Genomic DNA, 22,046 nt, shown 5'->3' on the forward strand with positions numbered 1-22,046 from the left:
TTTCATCTCAAAACTTTTTTTTATGCCCCTGGCCTATTCTACCTCCCACCCCCACTTCCATCCCAGCTGATCTGTTCTTGGATTAGATTGCATTTCTGAGAATCTCATATGAATGGAATTGTAGAGCAGCCATGAGATTTTGTCTGTATTCTTGTGCCCAGTGTAATTATTCTGAGGTCCACCCAAGCTATTGCATGTGTTAGAAGGTTGTTGCTTTTTATTGCTGAGCAGTTTTCAGTGGAACAGATATACTATGCTTTATTTACCTATCATCTGATTTGGGATGTCTTTAGTGCTTGGCTGTTACAAATAAGGCTGCTGAGAGCACTCATGTATAAGTCTTTTTTTCTGGACATGTATTAATATTTCCTTCTCTTTTGTGTAAATATTAGTAGAAGGGCTGCTTCCCGTGGTTACTGTGTGTTTAATGTGTTTAAAAACATGTCAATCTGTTTGCAAGGCAAACCCACCTGCCAATGCAAGAGACGTGGGTTTGATAGTCTGGGAAATCCCTTAGACAGAGGAGCCTGGTGGGCTACAGTCCATGGGGGTCTCCAGGAGCTGGACACGACTGAGCATGTGCACACCTATATCATTCTCACTTGCAGGCTATGAGACGCCTAGAGATTTTCTACCCTCAGGCAGATCTTTTCAACCGCTCAGGAATTTAACACAACATTAAAAATCAACTTTGATTCAAAGAGGCCGCATTGCAGGTGGGACTCTTTATGAGCTGAGCCACCAGGGAAGCCTTTGATTCAGTAAAACATGTTAAAAATTAAAAATTCAATAAAATCACAGTTTTGTTTGAACAAGAAGAGTTTGAGTTGCATGGGATAGACGTGCAGGCGTTTGGATGGGCATCCATGGCTCAGCACTGAGACTGGCAGGGAATGAGGATTAGGGATACTTGATTTGGAAGCCAGAATACACCAGAGATGAGTGGTAAGAAGAGAAGGACACAGAAGAGCCCTGAAAATTAGAAGTTCAGGGGAGGAAGAAACTGCAAAAGAGATTGTGATGTGACTTTCAGACAAATACAGTAGGCGGCCCATGCAGGAAGCCAAAACAGACCACAGTTATAGGGCACAGTATGGGTGGACCACTTTGGTCCTTTCACTTTCGATGGACTGGTGATGATAGAAGTTGTGTATAAAACCAAACAAAGCCAAGGGAGTGTAGACAGGTCTCTGGTCTTTGATCCAAATAGAAATTCATTCTGGGGAGGCAAAACCGCCAGCTTCCAGTGAAGCAGACTTCCTCCCTAAGTGGTACATTGCCCTTAGTCAGCATAGTTGGAGAGAAAAGCTAAAGGGCTTTCCTCAGAGAGGAACAGGACCATCAACATCTGGCTGCTTGGAGATGAAGTCCTTGTCTCTTAATCATCATGCTTTGATTCTTTAAAGTTTTGCCAAAGCCTCATAGTGCCTTGAAACAAGGGTAAGTTCTTTGATATCTCAAATAAGATGAAATAAATGCATGATGCCTGTATTCATCAACAAATAAATAAATCAGAAAAAATTTCTTTCAAAGAGAATAAGTTTAGTTGTGTTGATGGAAATAATCCATTAAAATAATCTATAATAGGAATAGAAAAGGATTTTACTCTTGCCAAGCTGAGGAAGATAACCCAGGAGACACAGATTCAACAAGCACATGAACTGTGTTCCCCAGATGACAAAATAGGTGAGTCTTATAAAGGCAAAAACCACAGAGTTGCCTAAATTGTTTTTCAAGAGTCATATTGGGGCTGGCAAGAAGTAAGTGTGCTTCTCAAGCCAGGATTGGTTGGGGTCTAAAATGGTTGCACGCTTACAGGGAGAGTCTGTGAGGGTACAGCTGGCAGCTGCTCATAAGACAGCTGGTGGTGTCCTTCAGTTTGACACAGTTCAGGAAACTCAAGTGCTCAGGCAGGCGGGGACATGTCTGATGCCACGTCCACAATGGCCACCCAGCTCCATCCTGTGCTTCCAAACCACAGTTACTCCACTTTGATTTTAAAACGCATTCTTTTCCTTAATGGTGAAAGCAGAGGCACAATGCATGTTTGACAAGCCATAAGACAGGCTGTTCTGGTTAGCATAAAGTAAGCATTAGTCACCCAATCGTGTCCGACTCTGCAACCCTATAGACTGTAGCCCATCAGGCTCCTCTGTCCATGGAATTCTCAATGCAAGAATACTGGAGTGGGTAGCCATTCCTTTCTGTAGGGGATCTTCCCGACCCAGGGATTGAGCCCGGGTCTCCTGCATTGCAGGCAGACTCTTACTGTCTGAGCCACCGTGGAAGTCTGGTTAGCATAAAGTTCAAGGCCAATAGTGTATAAGCCAGGATAACTTTCCCATACCTCAATATGTGAAAATTTCTTCCATCAAGCAATAATAATGTTGAGTTATCACATTAAATAACAAAGAAATGATAATTTACTGATCACAATCTAAGGAACTAATACTGAGCAACTGTTGAAATACATAGCTTAAAATTGCCCACATTGTGGACACAGGAGGGGGAGTTTGAGGGGTTGGGAAGAATTGAGAGAGCAGCATTGATATATATGCCCTACCAAGTGTAAACTACATGGCTAGTGGGAGCATAGCACAGGGAGGTCTGCTCAGTGCTCTGTGATGACCTAGAGAGGTGGGATGAGGATGGGAGGGAGGCTAGAGAGGGAGAGGAGATATGTATGCATATGGCTAGTTCATGTTGTTGTGCAGAAGAAACTAACACAATGTTGTAAAGCAATTATCCTCCCTCAAAAAAAAATTAAAATTGCTCACAGATCACTTTATCAGGAATGTTTCAATAATTTTTAGATACTCCTTTCATTTACATTGACTTTTATTTCTTTACTTGAATTATCTGGGTTCATTAAAACAATGTTTATGATCTATATAATGGCATCCCCTTAATTCCGAAAGGATTCTATGGGATTTTTACAGAATGTTTTATAAAATAAATGGCAAGATAATTGTTTGATTAACACATGGATGGTAATGATGGGAAAATGAAGTTGACATTAGCAAACATTAAAATATGTTTGGCAGTGGGATCTAGAAAACAAGTTATAACAGCAAAAGATAGTATCTAATTAACCCTAAAAACAAGAGAAAGACTGGCTTTTCCCCCAGACTATAAACTAAAAAATGACTTGCTTTTAAAACCATCAGAAAGCTCTTCCCTCCCCAACTTGATAATAAGCCTCTGTCTATCCCAAATCTTGATACTTACAAGGCTTTTACAGCAAATGAGAAAATAGTAAAGTTAATGCCCCTTAACAGAAATTTCATTTGCACCAGTTTTATTCTGAGTATGACAAATCCATTCAATACACCCGATCTTTACACAAAAATGATTTAAAATGGACGATTGCATGGGTATAATAATTGAACTTTCCCCCTTGGCTATGAGAAAATCATGTCTTGAGTAATAAAGACTCCTTGAAACAACTGAATTTCGATACAAAGAATGACCTCAGAGGCTGGGGTTAATTTCTCACTTAATTTCTCCATTTTCTCCTGCTTGTTCCTCTCTTTTGGAGTTTCTTTCATTTCTTTCCTAATGGCTCTAAACTGTTCCACTTTCCCACTGGAAGATGGGCTGTCCTTTCTGCCCTAAAGGACACATTACTCCACTTCTAAATGGGTTAACTTTGCCACATACATTTTTTTCAGTTAGTGTGTACCATATGCGCTGGATTCTAAAATATCCAAAGTGTGGGGTTTCTGACTTCACTCTTTGATCTTTATAAAGCCATATGGTTTTTCTGACCTTGGGTAATGTAATTGAGGGTGTGCCAAGGCTGTTGGATATCTATCAGAGGTAACAGAAGGCTCTAACAGAGGATGTAACACCACCTTCACCACCGGAAGCATCCTCATCTTTGTTCTTTTTGAAGGATCAGACAAGAGACTTGAATTGTTACCAACATAGTTGAATATAAAATTCCATGCTTATGAGACTAAAATATTCTTCCTATTGTTAGAATTTTCCCCTGGAAGATTATCCAATGTATATGTCAAATGTACAACCAAACCAGTATAATTGAGCAAATCTGGCATTCTAAAACCTCCTTCTCTGACTAGGCAAATAGGATTCAGTTCAGTACTTTGACGTTTCTCTGTCTAATTAAAATGTTAAGGTACTTGATTTCAAGGAGGCTGGGAAAACCAATCCAAGCTTTTGAGTTTTTATCTAATTCTAAATTCTATTTTACTTTAGTCACAGCTTCGGTAATATCTAGTGCAGGGAACTGCAAAGAAAAATTTTAACACTGTGAGAAAGTAAGTAGCTTTACTAAAATATCAAGTATGGAAAAATCAGTTTGTATAAGTTGCCTGAGAAAAGTGAAAGTGTTAGTTGCTCAGTCACTATGTATTAATAATTTGACCAAAGATGCTGGCAGGCATCCAAGTTTGAGTATATTATGCTTTGTTTTTTCTGTTTTCTGGATGGATAACAACTCTATCTTTTCCAGCCAGTGAAATTGAGATAGTCACATGAAAAATTATAGCATATTCCATGCATTTTATTCTGTCCATGTTTATGCCTTAATACATCCCAATAGCTAGGCTGTTTGACAACAAATCATAGTGCATTCTTTTGGGTAAAATTCAATTCAATTCAGTTGCTCAGTCGTGTCTGACTCTTTGTGACCCTGTGGACTGCAGCACACCAGGCTTCCCTGTCCATCACCAACTTCCGGGGCTTGCTCAAACTCATGTCCGTTGAGCGGGAGATGCCATCCAATCATCTCATCCTCTGAGTTCCCTTCCCTTCTTGCCTTCAATCTTTCCCAGCATCAGGGTCTTTTCCAACGAGTCAGTTCTTCACATCAGGTGGCCAAAGTATTGGAGTTTCAGCTTCAGCATCAGTCCTTCCAATGAATATTCAGGGCTGATTTCCTTCAGGATGGACTGGCTTGATAGCCTTGCAGACCAAGGGACTCTCAAGAGTTTTCTCCAACACCACAGTTCAAAAGCATCAGTTCTTCGGTGCTCAGCTTACTTTGTAGTCCAACTCTCACATCCATACATGACTACTGGAAAAGCCATAGCTTTGATTAGATGGACCTTTGTTGGCAAAGTAATGTCTCTGCTTTTTAATATGCTGTCTAGGTTGGTCATAGCTTTTCTTCCAAGGAGCAAGCATCTTTTAATTTCATGGCTCCAGTCACCATCTGCAGTGATTTTGGAGCCCAAGAAATACAAAGTCTCTTACTGTTTCCGTTCCTTCCCCATCTGTTTGTCATGCAGTGATAGGACCAGATACCATGATCTCACTTAGTTTTCTGAATGTTGAGTTTTAAGCCAACTTTTTCACTCTCCTCTTTTACTTTCATCAGGAGGCTCTTTAGTTCTTTGTTTTCTGCCATAAAATTACATAAAATGTAAAATCACATAAAATGTTATGTGAATTAAAATTACATAAATGTTATCTGAATTTGAGAGTCATTTCACTTGTAGAAATATAAGAAATTTCTTAATTTCCAGGGTATACAATAAGCTTATTAGATAGAGAAAATATTAAAGATGTGCTTTTCTCTTCATTTACAATTGATTCTCAGAGGGGCAAAGACAGGTGGAAGGACCACAACCCCACATTCATATATTCATTGAGGGACAGTTTTTCAGAGCACAGTAAATAAAATGTTTTGAGAATGTGATTCCATCCGTGAACTGTAAGTCTCAGGTCAAAAATAGATGCCATGCAATTTTACTAAAGCTTGCTATATAATCATTCATCAATAATATAACCTTAATTTTTCCTCCAGTAGTCATGTATGAATGTGAGGTTTGGACCATAAACAAGGTTGAGACCAAAAAAATTGAGCTTTCGAACTGTGGTGCTGGAGAAGACTCTTGACAGTCCCTTGGACTGCAAGGAGATCCAACCAGTCAATCCTAAAGGAAATCAACTGAATATTCATTGGAAGGACTAATGCTGAAGATGAAGCTCCAGTACTTTGGCCACCTCATGCGAATAACTGACTCATTGGAAAAGTCCCTGATGTTGGGAAAGATTGAGGGCTGGAGGAGGGAGGGGGACAGAGGATGAGATAGTTGGATAGCATCACTGACTCAATAGACATAAATTTGAGCAAACTCTAGGAGAAAGTGAAGGACAGGGAGTCCTGGCAAACTGAAGTCCATGTGGTGGCAAAGAACTGGACATGACTTAGCAACTGAACAATCTTTCCTCTATGCCTTCATGACATTTGAGAATGAATATGTTGTTGATATGAATTTTAAGGCTCACACTGGTATCATGAATGCCTTGTAGTGATCACATAATTTGTGATTTTGTGTTGGTTTTTTTTTTCCATCACGCAATAACCAACAATGACCATTTGGTAATTGGTAACCAAACTTCCATTTTGATAAATAAAGGAGCCAGTGGGTTGAAAGCATTTTGCATTTAGAAGATAGCTATGTAACTTTAAGAAATTGTTTTTAATATTATTGTGACATATTAGTTCTAAATAATGTAGAAGCAATTTGGATTTTAAGCATGTGGTCTAGGAAGGCTCAAGGGACAGTGTACTTTAAAGAACTCAATATGCTAAACTAACATCAGTAACCAGTTTAGGGAATATCTGCTCTAAGGGCTCTAAGGCTCTGTGTGTGTTTTTCAAGGGAATACCTATGGGAACATGCACATCAATGGCTAAATAAATCCATGGCCTCTGACTTTGGTTAGAGTGAAAATACTCCACTGTCACGTCTTTGGTTCTGTTAGACAGAGGCTACTGGCCCATTTCAGCAGAGAATGGCTCAGCAGTAAACCTCTCTCCATGGGCTAACACACCTGTGAAGAAAGCTGTTTCAGGAAGTGACAGCAGGAAGCTGAGTGGAAAGAACCAGAAACTCCAGAAACAATCAGGTAGATACAACAATTCTTGCCCCAACTACACCCACTGGGAGGCTTTAAACCTGCAGGGGAGGTGGTCAGAAAGATGGTAGAATTTTCCATCTCTGTGGAATCTGCTGGGAATTCAATCTGACTTTTAAGATTTCTAGGTCTCATCACCAGATCGGATTTAAAAACTGTTATCCCAACCACCAGAATCATCCTACTGAAAAAAAAAGTCATAATATGGATACCCTCAACCAACTGATTTGTGATTTTGCCAATTCAGCAAAAGAAGTGTGTTTGATTTTATCAAATTGCAAGAATCCTCTGAAGCCCTAATTTTTAAATCCTTTCCACATCTTTAATTTCTTTATACTCAAAAGAATGTTCTTATCAATAGATTAAATTAGGAAGTTGCATCTTAATATCCCAGCTGCTCTGTACAATAAAGTTAATATATGATGTTCATTTTTTTTCTTTCCCCACTGGATAAAAAAAATGGCCAACAATTTGCCTTGAACCGCAAATCTGTTCTTTTGGCCAAGTGAGGCTATTCTGGAAATTTCATTGTAAAAAAATGAGCAAGTCAAGGATGGAAGATACAATTTTCTAGTAAGTCACTGCTTCCAATCCATGAGTTACTTATTCTCATGAATAATCCTCCAAACCAGTATGACACAGTTGTTTGTAGTCTGTGTTAATTATGGCATAGGAAAAAAAGTTTTTAATCAGCAGCCATAGATTCTGTTCCTCCAGTAACAGAATTGACAAGAAATTTCTAACATTTACTTAGGCAAATCTTTTTCTTGTATCACATACATGAAGTAGAAGACATCATTGTAATATGCTTCATACTGCTATGAAGACTGACTAGTCAAACACCTTTTGTTGTCATTGGAATGTCAGCATGTTATAATGTCACTTTAAAAAAATTCAAATCAGGATAAATTGGTATTGAGCCTTGCCTTGAGTAAATTATTCCAAGGTCTGTATACCTCTCTCACACAGGTTTTCTGTAAAAAGAAATAAAGAAATTAAAAATCTGTAACATCTCTTTGTTAGGAGATTGTATAAGTTTCTGTTCTATGTTTTTATCAGAAAACATTGAAAAATCTCTTGGTGCCTCATTTAGTTAAGAGAGTTTTAGTTGGGTGTCTCCTTTGCTCTTTCCTCAAATTAACTAAAAGGGTTGTGAATGAAGAATTGTTAATAATCAGTGTGATTAGCAGGGTCCCCTGGCCCTTTCCCAGCACCCACCTTTTATGAGCAATTGTCTGGTCTTCTTCATAAAACTCAGTTGTGGGTTGTGGATAATGCCTTGGCCCACCTGTTTGACAGATGGACAGGCTAGTTTTGTGGTGGGGCCAAGGGGCTCACTCGTGAGCTGGGGAGAGAAAAAAGTGGGAATAACACCTGAAAGTCCCTAAAATTGCCTTGTAAAGGCACCATCGATCATACCATTGAAGTGCATGTCCATTTTTTGGTGTCTTGAAATGTCCTTCTCAAAGAAACTCTCTTTTAATTGGTGAGGAAGAACCCTCATTTTGCTAAATCCTGAAAGAGTAGACCTATGGATCCCTTTAAAGTCTTATTACTAGTAAAGGCTTAAGCAATTTATCTTATTATAATGAATGACTAATTGACTAAGTAGATAAAGAACATTCTAATGTGATGTCAAGAATACCTCCTAGGTAGGTAGGTAGGTAGGTAGGTAGACAAAGCAAATACTGCTTTATCATCACCTCCTTTCCTATTTCTTTTGCTTTTATCTCATTAAGTAGATTTTATTCCCTTCTAAGGAAATCAAACACCAAATATCATTATCATCTTTGAGTTGCACATATAATTAAAAGGGCAAAAATACTGATACTGGGGATAATTTAGGAGACATGGCTTATTTAGAAAGAATGATTTGAGATATGAATTGCCTTCCAAAGTCTACATTTATAAACAATTGGTAATCATATTTCCAGCTAATTTCACCCAGGCACAACTGGAGTCACTCATATTACCATTTGGGACTCGTAAAGTGAGTGGGTTTATTTTATTTCTATCAATAATCACTATGGATGCATTTATTCATCATGAAATTCATTCTAATTGGATTCACTAGTTTATGTAGGATGTTCTCAACTCTTCAGATAAGAACTTAGCAATCATTTCATTTCCTACTTTTAAAAATGAAATTTTCTTGCAGTTAATAACATAGTACAATATCTGAAAGAGATGCGAGATTTTTTGTTTCTTTGAAAGATAGGAAATCACTTTTAAAGAATGGGTTAGTCCATGGGAAAAAAAACCAAAATACTCATCCAGTTTTAAATTCTACTCGAAACCCACAAAGCCTGGAGCTACAACATGAGATAATGATTTTGTTGCTTTCCTTAAATAATTTTTCCCCTTTCTCCAATGATTTTTTTTAAATTCAGTGATTCATAGAATACAACTCCAGATCTGTAAGCCTTAGGTGATCATCTCAAAACTAGTTGAAGGGAGAGCTTGAATCACTCATCTTCTTTTTCACTTGATTTTGCTCTTTGAGGAACAAAGGTAGTACAGGGATGTTTGAGGTGGTCCAGTCTTATGACTTTGGAAGTGAGCACATCTGCACCAGGAGAGATGAAGCCAGTCACCCAGAACACACCAGATACTTCACAAAGTCCAGTGGACAGTCAGGCCTCTAGTCTGGAGGACAGAGGGCCTGCATCTGACACTGACCTTATATTTTCCCAAATGTAATGTGGTAACTTATTGTTGGGTGTCCCTCGTGGCTCAGTGGTAAGAATCTGCCTGCAATGCAGGAGACACAGTTTCGATCCCTGGGTCAAGCAGATCCCCTGGAAGAGGGCATGGTAACCCACTCCAGTATTCTTACCTGGAGAACAGAGGAGTGAGGCAGGCTATAGTCCATGGGATCGCAGAGAGTTGGACATGATTTAGTGACTGAACAACAACTTATCCTTATGCTTCTTTATTTTTTTAATTTATTTTAATTGGAGGCTAATTACTTTACAATATTGTGGTGGTTTTTGCCGTCCATTCACGTGAATCAGCCATGGTGTACATGTGTTCCCCATCCTGACCCTCCCTCCTCCCTCCCTCCCCATCCCATTCCTCAGGGTCATCCCAGTGTACCAGTCCTGAGCACCCTGTCTCATGCATTGAGCCTGGACTGGCAATCTATTTCACATATGATAATATACATGCTTCAATGCTATTCTCTCAAATCATTCCACCTTTGCTTTCTCCCACAGAGTCCAAAAGTCTGTTCTTTACATCCGTGTCTCTTTTGCTGTCTTGCATATAGGGTCATCATTACCATCTTCCTAAATTCCATATATATGCATTAATACACTGTATTGGTGTTTTTCTTTCTGACTTACTTTGCTCTGTATAATAGGCTCCAGTTTCATCCACCTCATTAGAACTAATTCAAATGCATTCTTTTTAATAGCTGAGTAATATTCCATTGTGTATATATACCACAGCTTTCTTATCCATTTGTCTGCCAATGGACATCTAGGTTGCTTCCATGTCCTGGCTATTGTAAACAGTGCTGCAATGAACATTGGCGTACACGTGTCTCTTTCAATTCTGGCTTCCTCACTGGGGTTGCTGGGTAGTATGGGAGTTCTAATTTCCAGTTTTTTAAGGAATCTCCACACTGTTCTCCATAGTGGCTGTACTAGTTTGCATTCCCACCAACAATGTAAGAGGGTTTCTTTTTCTCTACACCTTCCCCAGCATTTATTGTTTGTAGACTTTTTGATAACAGCCATTCTGACTGGCATGAGATGGTAACTTATTGTGGTTTTGATTTGCATTTCTCTGATAATGAGTGATGTTGAGGATCTTATCATGTGTTTGTTAGCCATCTGTATGTCTTATTTGGAAAAATGTCTGTTTAGTTCTTTAGCTCATTTTTTGATTGGGTCGCTTATGTTTCTGGAATTGAGCTGCAGAAGTTGCTTGTATATTTTTAAGATTAATTCTTTGTCAGTTGCTTCATTTACTATTATTTTCTCCCATTCTGATTGCTGTCTTTTCACCTTGCTTATAGTTTCCTTGATTGTGCAAAAGCTTTTAATTTTAATTAGGTCCCATTTGTTTATTTTTGCTTTTATTTCCATTACTCTGGGAGGTGGGTCATAGAGGATCCTACTATGATTTACGTCAGAGAGTGTTTTGCCTATGTTTTCCTCTAGGAGTTTTATAGTTTCTGGTCTTACATTTAGATCTTTAATCCATTTTGAGTTTATTTTTGTGTATTGTGTTAGAAAGTGTTCTCGTTTCATTCTTTTACAAGTTGTTGACCAGTTTTCCCAGCACCACTTGTTAAAGAGATTTGTCTTTTCTCCATTGTATATTCTTGCCTCCTTTGTAAAAGAAAAGCTGTCCATAGGTGCGTGGATTTATCTCTGGCTTTCTATTTTGTTCCATTGATCTATGTTTCTGTCTTTGTGCCAGTACCATGCTGTCTTGATGACTATGGCTTTGTAGTATAGCCTGAAGTCAGGTAGGTTGATTCCTCCAGTTTCATTCTTCTTTCTCAAGATTGCTTTGGCTATTCGAGGTTTTTTGAATTTCCACACAAATTGTGAAATTATTTGTTCTAGTTCTCTGGAAAATACTGTTGGTAGCTTGATAGGGATTGCATTGAGTCTGTAGATTGCTTTGGGTAGTATACTCATTTTCACTATATTGATTCTTCTGATCCATGAACATGGTATATTTCTCCATCTATTTGTGTTATCTTTGATTTCTTTCCTTAGTGTTTTATAGTTTTCTATATATAGGTCTTTTGTTTCTTTAGGTAGATTTATTCCCAAGTATTTTATTCTTTTCATTGCAATGGTGAATGAAATTGTTTCCTTAATTTCTCTTTCTGTTTTCTCATTGTTAGTGTATAGGAATGCAAGGGACTTCTGTGTGTTAATTTTATATCTTGCAACTTTAGTATATTCATTGATTAGCTCTAGTAATTTTCTGGTGGAGTCCTTAGGGTTTTCTATGTAGAGGATCATGTCATCTGCAAACAGTGAGAGTTTTACTTCTTCTTTTCTGATCTGGATTCCTTTTATTTCTTTTTCTTCTCTGATTCCTGTGACTAAAACTTCCCAAACTATTTTGAATAGTAGTGGTGAGAGTGGGCATACTTGTCTTGTTCCTCATTTTAGGGGAAATCCTTTCAATTTTTCACCATTGAGGATAATGTTTGCTGTGGCTTTATCATATATGGCTTTTATTATGTTGAGGTATGTTCCTTCTATGCCTGCTTTCTGGAGGGTTTTTACCATAAATGGATGTTTAATTGTGTCAAAGACTTTCTCTGCATTTATTGGTTAACCATATGTATAATCATATGGTTTTTATCTTTCAATTTGTTATTGTGGTGTATCACATTGATTGATTTGCAAACAATGAAGAATCCTTGCACCTCTGGGATAAAGCCCACTTGGTCATGATGCTATGATCTTTTTAATATGTTGTTTATTCTGTTTGCTAGAATTTTGTTAAGGATTTTTGCAGCTATATTAATCAGTGACATTGGCCTGTAGTTTTCTTTTCTTTTTTTTGGCATCTTTGTCTGGCTTTGGTATTACAGAAGTGGTGGCCTCATAGAATGAGTTTGGAAGTTTACCTTCCTAGGCAATTTTCTGGAAGAGTTTGAGTAGGGTAGGTGTTAGCTCTTCTCTAAATTTTTGCTAGAATTCAGCTGTGAAGCCATCTGGTCCTGGGCTTATGTTTGTTGGAAGATTACTGATTACAGTTTTGATTACAGTGCTTGTGATGGATCCACTAAGATTTTCTCTTTCTTCTGGGTTCAGTTTTGGAATGTTATACTTTTCTAAGAATTTGTCCATTTCTTCCAAGTTGTCCATTTTATTGGCATATAGTTGCTGATAGTAGTCTCTTATGATCCTTTGTATTTCTGTGTTATCTGTTGTGATTTTTTTCCATTTTCATTTCTAATTTGATTTTGATTCTTCCCCCTCTTTTCCTTGATGAGTCTGACTAATGGTTTGTCTATTTTATCTATCTTCTCAAAGAACCAGCTTTCAGCTTTGTTGATTTTGGCTATGGTCTTCTTTGATTCTTTTGCATTTATTTCTGCCCTAATTTATATGATTTCTTTCCTTCTATTAGCCCTGGGATTTCTTTGGAAGGAATGATGCTAAAGCTGAAACTCCAGTACTTTGGCCCCCTCATACGAAGACTTGACTCATTGGAAAAGACTCTGATGCTGGGAGGGATTGGGGTCAGGAGGAGAGGGGATGACAGAGGATGAGATGGCTGGATGGCATCATGGACTCGATGGACGTGAGTCTGAGTAAACTCTGGGAGTTGATGATGGACAGGGAGGCCTGGCGTGCTGCAATTCATGGAGTCGCAAAGAGTCAGACACGACTGAGCAACTGAACTGAACTGAACTGAACTGATTAACTCTGGGGTGCTTCATTTCTTCTTTTTCTAGTTGCTTTAGGTGTAGAGTTATGTTATTTATTTGATTTCTGTCTTGTTTCTTGAGGTGGGCTTGTGTTGTTATGAACCTTCCCCTTAGCACTGCTTTTACTGAATCCCATAGGTTTTGGGTTGCTGTGTTTTCATTTTCATTTGTTTCTATGCATATTTTGATTTCTTCTGTGATTTGTTGGTTATTCAGAAGTGTGGTGTTTAGCCTCCATACGTTTGCATTTTTGATAGTTTTTTTTTTTCCCTGTTCAGTTCAGTTCAGTTGCTCAGTTTTGTCTGACTCTTTGCGACCCCATGAATCACAGCATGCCAGGCCTCCCTGTCCATCACCAACTCCCGGAGTTCACTCAAACTCACGTCCATTGAGTTGGTGATGCCATCCAGCCATCTCATCCTCTGTCATCCCCTTCTCCTTCTGGCCTCAATCCCTCCTAGTATCAGAGTCTTTTCCAATGAGTCAACCCTTCGCATGAGGTGGCCAAAGTACTGGAGTTTCGGCTTTAGCATCATTCCTCCCAAAGAACACTCAGGACTGATCTCCATCAGAATGGACTGGTTGGATCTCCTTGTAGTCCAAGGGACTCTCAAGAGTCTTCTCCAACACCACAGTTCAAAAGCATCAATTCTTCAGCACTCAGCTTTCTTCACAGTCCAACTCTCACATCCATATATGACCACTGGAAAAACCATAGCCTTGACTAGACGGACCTTTGTTGGCAAAGTAAATCTTACTGCATTGTGATCAGAAGAGATGCTTGACATGATTTAATTTTTTTGAATTTACCAAGGCTAGATTTATGGTATCTAGATATATATCATATCTAGATATATACCATATCTAGATATATAGATAGATGTGTTCTATCCTGGAGAAGATTCCATGCGCACTTGAGAAACAGGAGAAATTCGTTGTTTTAGGGTGAAATGTCCTATAGATATTAATTAGGTCTAACTGGTCCATTATATCATTTAAAGTTTGCGTTCCCTTGCTAATTTTCTATTTAGTTGATCTATCCATAGGTGTGAGTGGGGTACTAAAGTCTCTCACTATTATTGTGTTACTGTTAATTTCCCCTTTCATACTTCTTAATATTTGCCTTACATATTGCAGTGCTCCTGTGTTGGGTGCATCAGCTCAGTTCAGTCGCTTAGTCGTGTATGACTCTTTGCGACCCCATGAATCGCAGCATGCCAGGCCTCCCTGTCCATTACCATCTCCCAGAGTTCACTCAAACTCACATCCATTGAGTCCTTGATGCCATCCAGCCATCTCATCCTGGGTCGTCCCCTTCTCCTGCCCCCAATCTATCCCAGCATCAAAGTCTTTTCCAATGAGTCAACTCTTTGCATGAGGTGTCCAAAGTACTGGAGCTTCAGCTTTAGCATCATTCCTTCCAAAGAAATCCCAGGGTTGATCTTCAGAATGGAATGGTTGGATCTCCTTGCAGTCCAAAGGACTCTCAAGAGTCTTCTCCAACACCACAGTTCAAAAGCATCAATTCTTTGGCACTCAGCTTTCTTCACAGTCCAACTCTCACATCCATACATGACCACTGGAAAAACCATAGCCTTTACTAGACAGACCTTAGTTGGCAAAGTAATGTCTCTGCTTTTGAATATACTATCTAGGTTGGTCATAACTCTTCTTCCAAGGAGTAAGTGTCTTAATTTCATGGCTGCAGTCACCATCTGCAGTGATTTTGGAGCCCCCCAAAATAGTCTGACACTGTTTCTACTGTTTCCCCATCTATTTCCCATGAAGTGATGGGACCAGATGCCATGATCTTCGTTTTCTGAATGTTGAGCTTTAAGCCAACTTTTTCACTCTCCTCTTTCACTTTCATCAAGAGGCTTTTTAGTTCCTCTTCACTTTCCGCCATAAGGGTGGTGTCATCTGCATATCTGAGGTGATTGATATTTCTCCTGGCAATCTTGATTCCAGCTTGTGTTTCTTCCAGCCCAGCGTTTCTCATGATGTACTCTGCATATAAGTTAAATAAGCAGGATGACAATATTCAGCCTTGGCGTACTCTTTTCCTATTTGGAACCAGTCTGTTGTTCCATGTCCAGTTCTAACTGTTGCTTCCTGACCTGCATACAGATTTCTCAAGAGGCAGGTTAGGTGTTGGGTGCATATATATTTATAATTGTTATATCTTCTTTTTGTATTGATCCATTGATCATTATGTAGTGCCCTTCTTTGTCTCTTTTCATGGCCTTTATTTCAAAGTCTATTTTATCTGATACGAGTATTGCTACTCCTGCTTTCTTTTAGTCTCCATTTGCATGAAATATATTTTTCCAGCCCTTCACTTTCAGTCTGTATGTGTCCCGAGGTTGGAGGTGAGTCTCTTGTAGACAACTTATATAGGGGTCTTGTTTTTGTATCTATTCAGCCAGTTTCTGTCTTTTCAACCCATTTACATTTAAGGTAATTATTGATAAGTATGATTCTGTTGCCATTTACTTTGTTGTTTTGAGTTTGAGTTTATAAACCTTTTCTGTGTTTCCTGTCTAGTTAAGATCCTTTAGCATTTGTTGAAGGGATGATTTGGTGGTGCTGAATTCTCTGAGCTTTTGCTTGTCTGTAAAGCTTTTGATTTCTCCTTCATATTTGAATGAGCTCCTTGCTGGGTACAGTAATCTGGGCTGTAGGTTTTTCTCTTTCATCACTTTAAGTATGTCCTGCCATTCCCTTCTGGCTTGAAGAGTTTCTATTGAAAGATCAGCTGTTATCCTTCGGTGGATCCCCTTGTGAGTTATTTTTTGTTTTTCCCTTGCTGCCTTTAATATTTGTTCTTTGTGTTTGATCTTCATTAATTTGATTAATATGTGTCTTGGAGTGTTTTGCCTTGGGTTTATCTGGTTTGGGACTCTCTGGGTTTCTTGGTCTTGGGTGGCTATTTCCTTCCCCATTTTAGGGAATTTTTCAACTATTATCTACCCAAGTATTTTCTCATGGCCTTTCTTTTTGTCTTCTTCTTTCGAGACTCCTATGATTCAAATGTTGGGGCGTTTAACATTGTCCCAGAGGTCTCTGAGATTGTCTTCATTTCTTTCAATTCTTTTTTTTCTTTTTCCCTCTCTGCTTCATTTATTTCCACAATTCTATCTTTCACCTCTCTTATCCTATCTTCTGCCTCAGTTATTCTACTGTTAGTTCCCTCCAGAGTGCTTTTGATCTCAGTTATTGCATTATTCATTATTGACTGACTTTTTAAATTTCTTCTATGTCCTTGTTAAACTTTTCTTGCATCTTCTCAATCCTGCCTTAGGTTAGAGCTTTTCGTGGGGAAGTTCTCTCTCTCTCTCTCCTTCCTCTTTTTTTTTTTTCTCTCTCTCTGGCTATCCCATGGTTTGTTTTGCTATCTCACATTAGCTCCCTCAGATTGCCCTCAGGGCATTCAGGCTGGGTCCTTAGCCTAAGCAATGCAGTCTGTGCCTCACTGTTCAGCCCCTGCTATTGGTGGAGGCAAGCATCTGGGCTGCTTCTCCACTGGGAGTTGCAGTTAGGCATGTAATCTGTGGGTTTTATTTATTTATTAATTTTTCCCTTCTGGTTATGTTGCCCTCTGAGATTCCAAAACTCCCCAAAGACCCCCGTGAGAGGGTTTCTTGGTGTTTGGAAACTTCTTCTCTTTTACAACTCCCTCCCCGGAATGGGTCTCCATCCCTAACTCTTTGTCTCTCTTTTTATCTTTTATATTTTGTCCTACCTCCTTTTGAAGATAATAGGCTGCCTTTCTGGGTGCCTGGTGTCCTCTGCCAGCGTTCAGAAGTTGTTTTGTGGTATTTGCTCAGCGTTCAAATGATATTTTGATGAATTTGTGGGGGAGAAAGTGGTCTCCCCGTTCTATTTCTCCACCATCTTAGGACTGCCCACCTACCCTTGTTCTTCTTTAATCTGAAAACAAACAACCTTGCAGGGTTTTTTTCTCTATGTAAAAGAAAATTTTAAAAAATCAAATTTCTCTGTTAATAAAACACCTTTATTTGTCTCTAAAATCTCTGAGCTGGAAAATTTAGCAAACAGGTTGAATTTGCATTTGTCAGGCCCGGGGTCCCTGGTCTGGTTGCTGACCCTTCCGAGTAGTACTTATTTTGACATGCTGAAGTTCGAGGACGATCGCTCAGAAGGTTGGAGGTAAGGTGTATACTTTTCAAGGGCTACAGGGTTCTGAAGATGGAGCCTCCTGAAGGAATGCCTCTATATGATGGGACATCAGATGGTCATGTGTATAATTTTAGATGAAGATTCTGCCTGTAGCTTCTTCCATCAAGCCACATCTATTTGTGCAAGCATTTATTCATATCCCATCTTGTTTCCTGAGGGATGTGTGGCCACACCACACTCCACACAAGGCCAGCGTTTCTGCCCAAGTTTAGACACGCCTTCTGCAGTATTTAGAGACTCTAAGTGCATCATTAATTCTAAGGCATCTAGGTATTTTTAGTCATTAAGTACTACCCCAACCTGCAGGGCAATCCCTAAGGCATAAATGCAGAGAAAAAAATGAATAAGTTATGAAAGTCATAAGCAAAAAAAAATATAGTTTTAAAAAATACAAAAGCAGAAAATAAGAAAAGTGGCTAAATATCCAAATAGCCATATTTTTTTAAAAAAAAGCAATATTTCACTTATACAAAAATCAATCCAAATCCACGTCATCAAGTCTAATAATCTCCTTTATACTAGTAAATATCAATATCTTGTATCTCTTAGCAAAATGTTAATGCAATGCAAATGGTATTTCTCCATCTTAAATAAATGTACTCCACTTGACTATAAATTAATATAAATAGATTCAATTATAAGACTTTAAAATATTCCCTCTTTTAAAACCAACTTCTAAATTATATAATGTCGAAATGTAGAAAGAAGTCAGAATACATCATTGGGTCAATATCTGCTGTAAACATCTCAAATTAATTATTAACTTCCTGCAATCAACTAATTTATTTTGGTCTGCTAAGACATAAAGGATGCCACATGAATTGTTGTTAATTACATCAATAGCATCTGTAATGCTGTATATTTTCCAGTGAGCTTTCATTAGCTCTATTTATACATGTACTATTTTAAACATAGTATGTATTGGCTTTTTCTAGAACCGTAGTCAGCAAGGAAAGAACTATCAGAAGTGAAGAAGTACGGTAAGAATGGTATAGTTCAACAGAGGGTTAGTGATGACATAGGAAATAGTTGTTTGGAAATCAGTTCACCTTTCCTTTGGCCAGTGTTTCCTCGCAGTCTTGGGCTCTCTTGTTCTCAGGATTTGCCTGCAACATCGTGTCTCAGATGTTAATACACGTAGAAAATACCTGAGGATCTTGCTAGAATGAAGATTTGGATTCTGAAGGTCTTTCATGGGACTCTTGAATCTGAGTTTTTGACAGTCTCCTAGATGATGATGCCAAGAAACCAACTGTTTGTACACCAGTGTTGTAGGGTGATAAATCTCAAATGTGGTCTCTTATCCACCTGCTACAGATTCATTAGATGGCTTAGTTTTAAAAAACTGCAGAATTCTAGAGATGACCCCCAGATCCAGTGAATCTAAATTCCAAGGCTAGGACAGAATTCAGGAAGCCCTCCGCATGGCAGTCTCTGCCCTGCAAAGCTTGAGGAATTGGGGAATTCTCAGGTCTGTGCATTTAACCCTGAGAGTCAAGGGTAACTTTTCAGAAAATAATTAGATGAGTACAGGCTGCTAAGAAGAGAGAATTGGTGCTGATAATTACTACCTGAAAAGTGAAATTCCAGATCATTAATTTTTTAAGATATCTGTCATCTTTCTTGTTTGATGCTTTTATTCCTAGAGCAGGAGTCCTCTGGAAGTAAAACTCACCCAGTGATTAAGTAGGTCTGGGCTGGGGGGTCCAGGAATTTGTGTTTCTAAGTTCGTGAAGGATGCCGATGCTGCCGGTCTGGGGACCACACGTGGTCCTGCACGAATACATGATCTTGATAATTCACAAAACATAGAATGTTGCTGTCCTGTTGGATTTATTTATTCAATCCAAGTATCATTTAAAGATGAATACAAACTGAGACTGTCCATTGGGCTAAAGAAAGAATTATGAAATAGAATCTCTGCAATTAAAAGAGATAGGTTATAGCTAACATATAACATCATTTGATGATACCTCAAGGCAGCACACAACAAACTGCTAAAATGAATGTTATGCCCACTTTAGGAATTCTGAGAATTCAGTATGGCCTAGATTAGCTTGTATTGTTTTAATTAACAATATGGTACTGCAATGTTTGCATTGATCTCTGAGGAAGGCTTTCTTATCTCTTCTTGCTATTCTTTGGAATTCTGCATTCAGATGCTTATATCTTTCCTTTTCTCCTTTGCTTTTCACTTCTCTTCTTTTCACAGCTATTTGTAAGGCCTCCCCAGACAGCCATTTTGCTTTTTTGCATTTCTTTTCCATGGGGATGGTCTTGATCCCTGTCTCCTGTACAATACATGAATCTCAGTCCATAGTTCATCAGGCACTCTATCTATCAGATCTAGTCCCTTAAATCTATTTCTCACTTCCACTGTATAATCATAAGGGATTTGATTTAGGTCATACCTGAATGGTCTAGTGGTTTTCCCTACTTTCTTCAATTTAAGTCTGAATTTGGCAATAAGGAGCTCATGATCTGAGCCACAGTCAGCTCCCAGTTTTGTTTTTGCTGACTGTATAGAGCTTCTCCATCTTTGGCTGCAAAGAATGTAATCAATCTGATTTCAGTGTTGACCATCTGGTGATGTCCATGTGTAGAGTCTTCTCTTGTGTTGTTGGAAGATGATGTTTGCTATGACCAGTGCATTCTCTTGATCTCCATTCTAAAGAAGATCAGCCCTGGGTGTTCTTTGGAAGGAATGATGCTAAAGCTGAAACTCCAGTACTCTGGCCACCTCATGTGAAGAGTTGACTCATTGGAAAAGACTCTGATGCTGGGAGGGATTGGGGGCAGGAGGAAAAGGGAACGTTAGAGGATGAGATGGCTGGATGACATCACTGACTTGATGGACATGAGTTTGAGTGAACTCTGGGAGTTGGTGATGGACCAGGAGGTCTGGCGTGCTGCGATTCATGGGGTTGCAAAGAGTAGGACATGACTGAGCAACTGAACTGAACTGCAATGTTCCTGTTTGCAGTGATAGCAGATTGAAAGAACTTTTGTTCAATATTTGCTGACTTTTGGTCTTCCTCTGTGGAGGAAGTTTTAGCTTACAAATACATGATGACTTTGTTCCTTTATTTTCAATTCTTTAATTTTTAATGCATTTCATTTTGTTTCTGATGTGATTTTTAAGAAATGATGTAACATATCACATGGTTCTAAAACAGGCTGCTGTAGTGCTTGATCTGAGTGTGCCCTTTCATATCCATTCATGGGGAGGTTTAGGGAATGCCCTTCTCTCAGGTCTTATGCACTTAGCCTGTGATATGAAGGGTGTTGAAATTATGTAATGAGCAACCTTTTTCAAAAATGAATACACAGGCTTACTTCTATCATGGCTTTTATGTTTCTGTTTAAAGATGCACTGGAAAAAGTTTTATGGCTAATCTGTCCCCAAGCCATCTGATTTTCGCTTTCAATCCCCACAAGATTTAACCCCTGACCTTTGTATATTTCCAGAAATTTTATTTGCTTATTAAAACAGATATGAATAATATATAATGCTATTTTAGATCTTTTCTCATAAGTTTCATAAAATGTATATTTCCTATACCTTTATTTTATTCACCTCACACATATATGTGTGTATATATATATGTATCTCAGATGGTAAAGAATATGCCTACAACGCAGAGTTCAAACCCTGAGTGGGGAAGATCCCCTGAAGAAGGGAATGATGGCTACTCACTCCAGTATTCTTGCCTGGAGAATTCCATGACAGAGGAGCTTGGTGGGCTATAGCCCATGGGGTCCCAAAGAGTCAAACATGACTGAGTGACTAACACACACACACATATATAATATATATGTATGTAGATAGATATAGATATTAGAGATTTTCCATACAATATTCAGCTATTTAATTCTTTCAAATTTGTACTCTGTAGATTCATACCTCTGCACAGATTCAGCATAATTTATTTGACCAGTTTCATGTTAGTGGACATTAAGGCTGTGTGCTCTCATAAGCCAGACTCCAACAAATGACCTAGACCATATGCCACTTTTACTGTTGTTCAGTTGCTAAGTCACGTCAAACTCTTTGAGATCCCGTGGACTGCAGTAAGCCAGGCTCCTCTGTATTCCATTATCTCCTGGAGTTTGTTCAGATACATGTCCATTTAGTCAGTGATGCTATCTAACCATCTCATCCTTCTCCTTTTGCCTTCAATCTTTTCCAGCATCAGGGTCTTTTCCAGTGAGTCCGTTTTTCACATCAGGTGACTACAGTATTGGAGATTCAGCTTCAGCATCCATCATTCCAATGAATATTCAGGGTTGATTTTCTTTGGGATTGACTGGCTTGATCTCCTTCTAGTCCAAAGGGACTTGCAAGAGTCTTCTCCAGCACCATAATTTGAAAGCACCATTTCTTCACTGCTAAGCCTTCTTCATGGGCTTTGTGCTGAGTAAAAACTGTCAGTCTGAAAGGTCATATATCATATGTTTCCATTTACACAACATTCTCAAAATGGCAAAATTATATAGATGGAGAGCAAATTAGTATTTGCTGGGGCTGAGGAAGGTAGGGCCGGGTGGG

The 22,046-nt window shown here is 38.7% G+C and overlaps 1 long non-coding RNA gene across 2 annotated transcripts in view; it reads left to right on the forward strand.

Moving 5' to 3' along the window:
* Positions 1 to 22,046, forward strand: part of LOC105611101 (uncharacterized) — an 86,909-nt gene that overhangs the window by 59,523 nt on the left and 5,340 nt on the right. Inside the window, exon 4 of one of the 2 annotated variants that reach the window (XR_009595935.1) lies at positions 6,736 to 7,899. The exons of the other annotated variant lie outside the window; for it this stretch is intronic. This is a non-coding gene — a long non-coding RNA (uncharacterized LOC105611101). Of the gene's footprint in view, positions 1 to 6,735; positions 7,900 to 22,046 lie in introns of those variants that run through there. 2 annotated transcript variants of the gene reach the window in all.

This window comes from Ovis aries, chromosome 13, assembly GCF_016772045.2.
Source record: "Ovis aries strain OAR_USU_Benz2616 breed Rambouillet chromosome 13, ARS-UI_Ramb_v3.0, whole genome shotgun sequence".
NCBI classification, from domain to species: domain Eukaryota; kingdom Metazoa; phylum Chordata; class Mammalia; order Artiodactyla; family Bovidae; genus Ovis; species Ovis aries.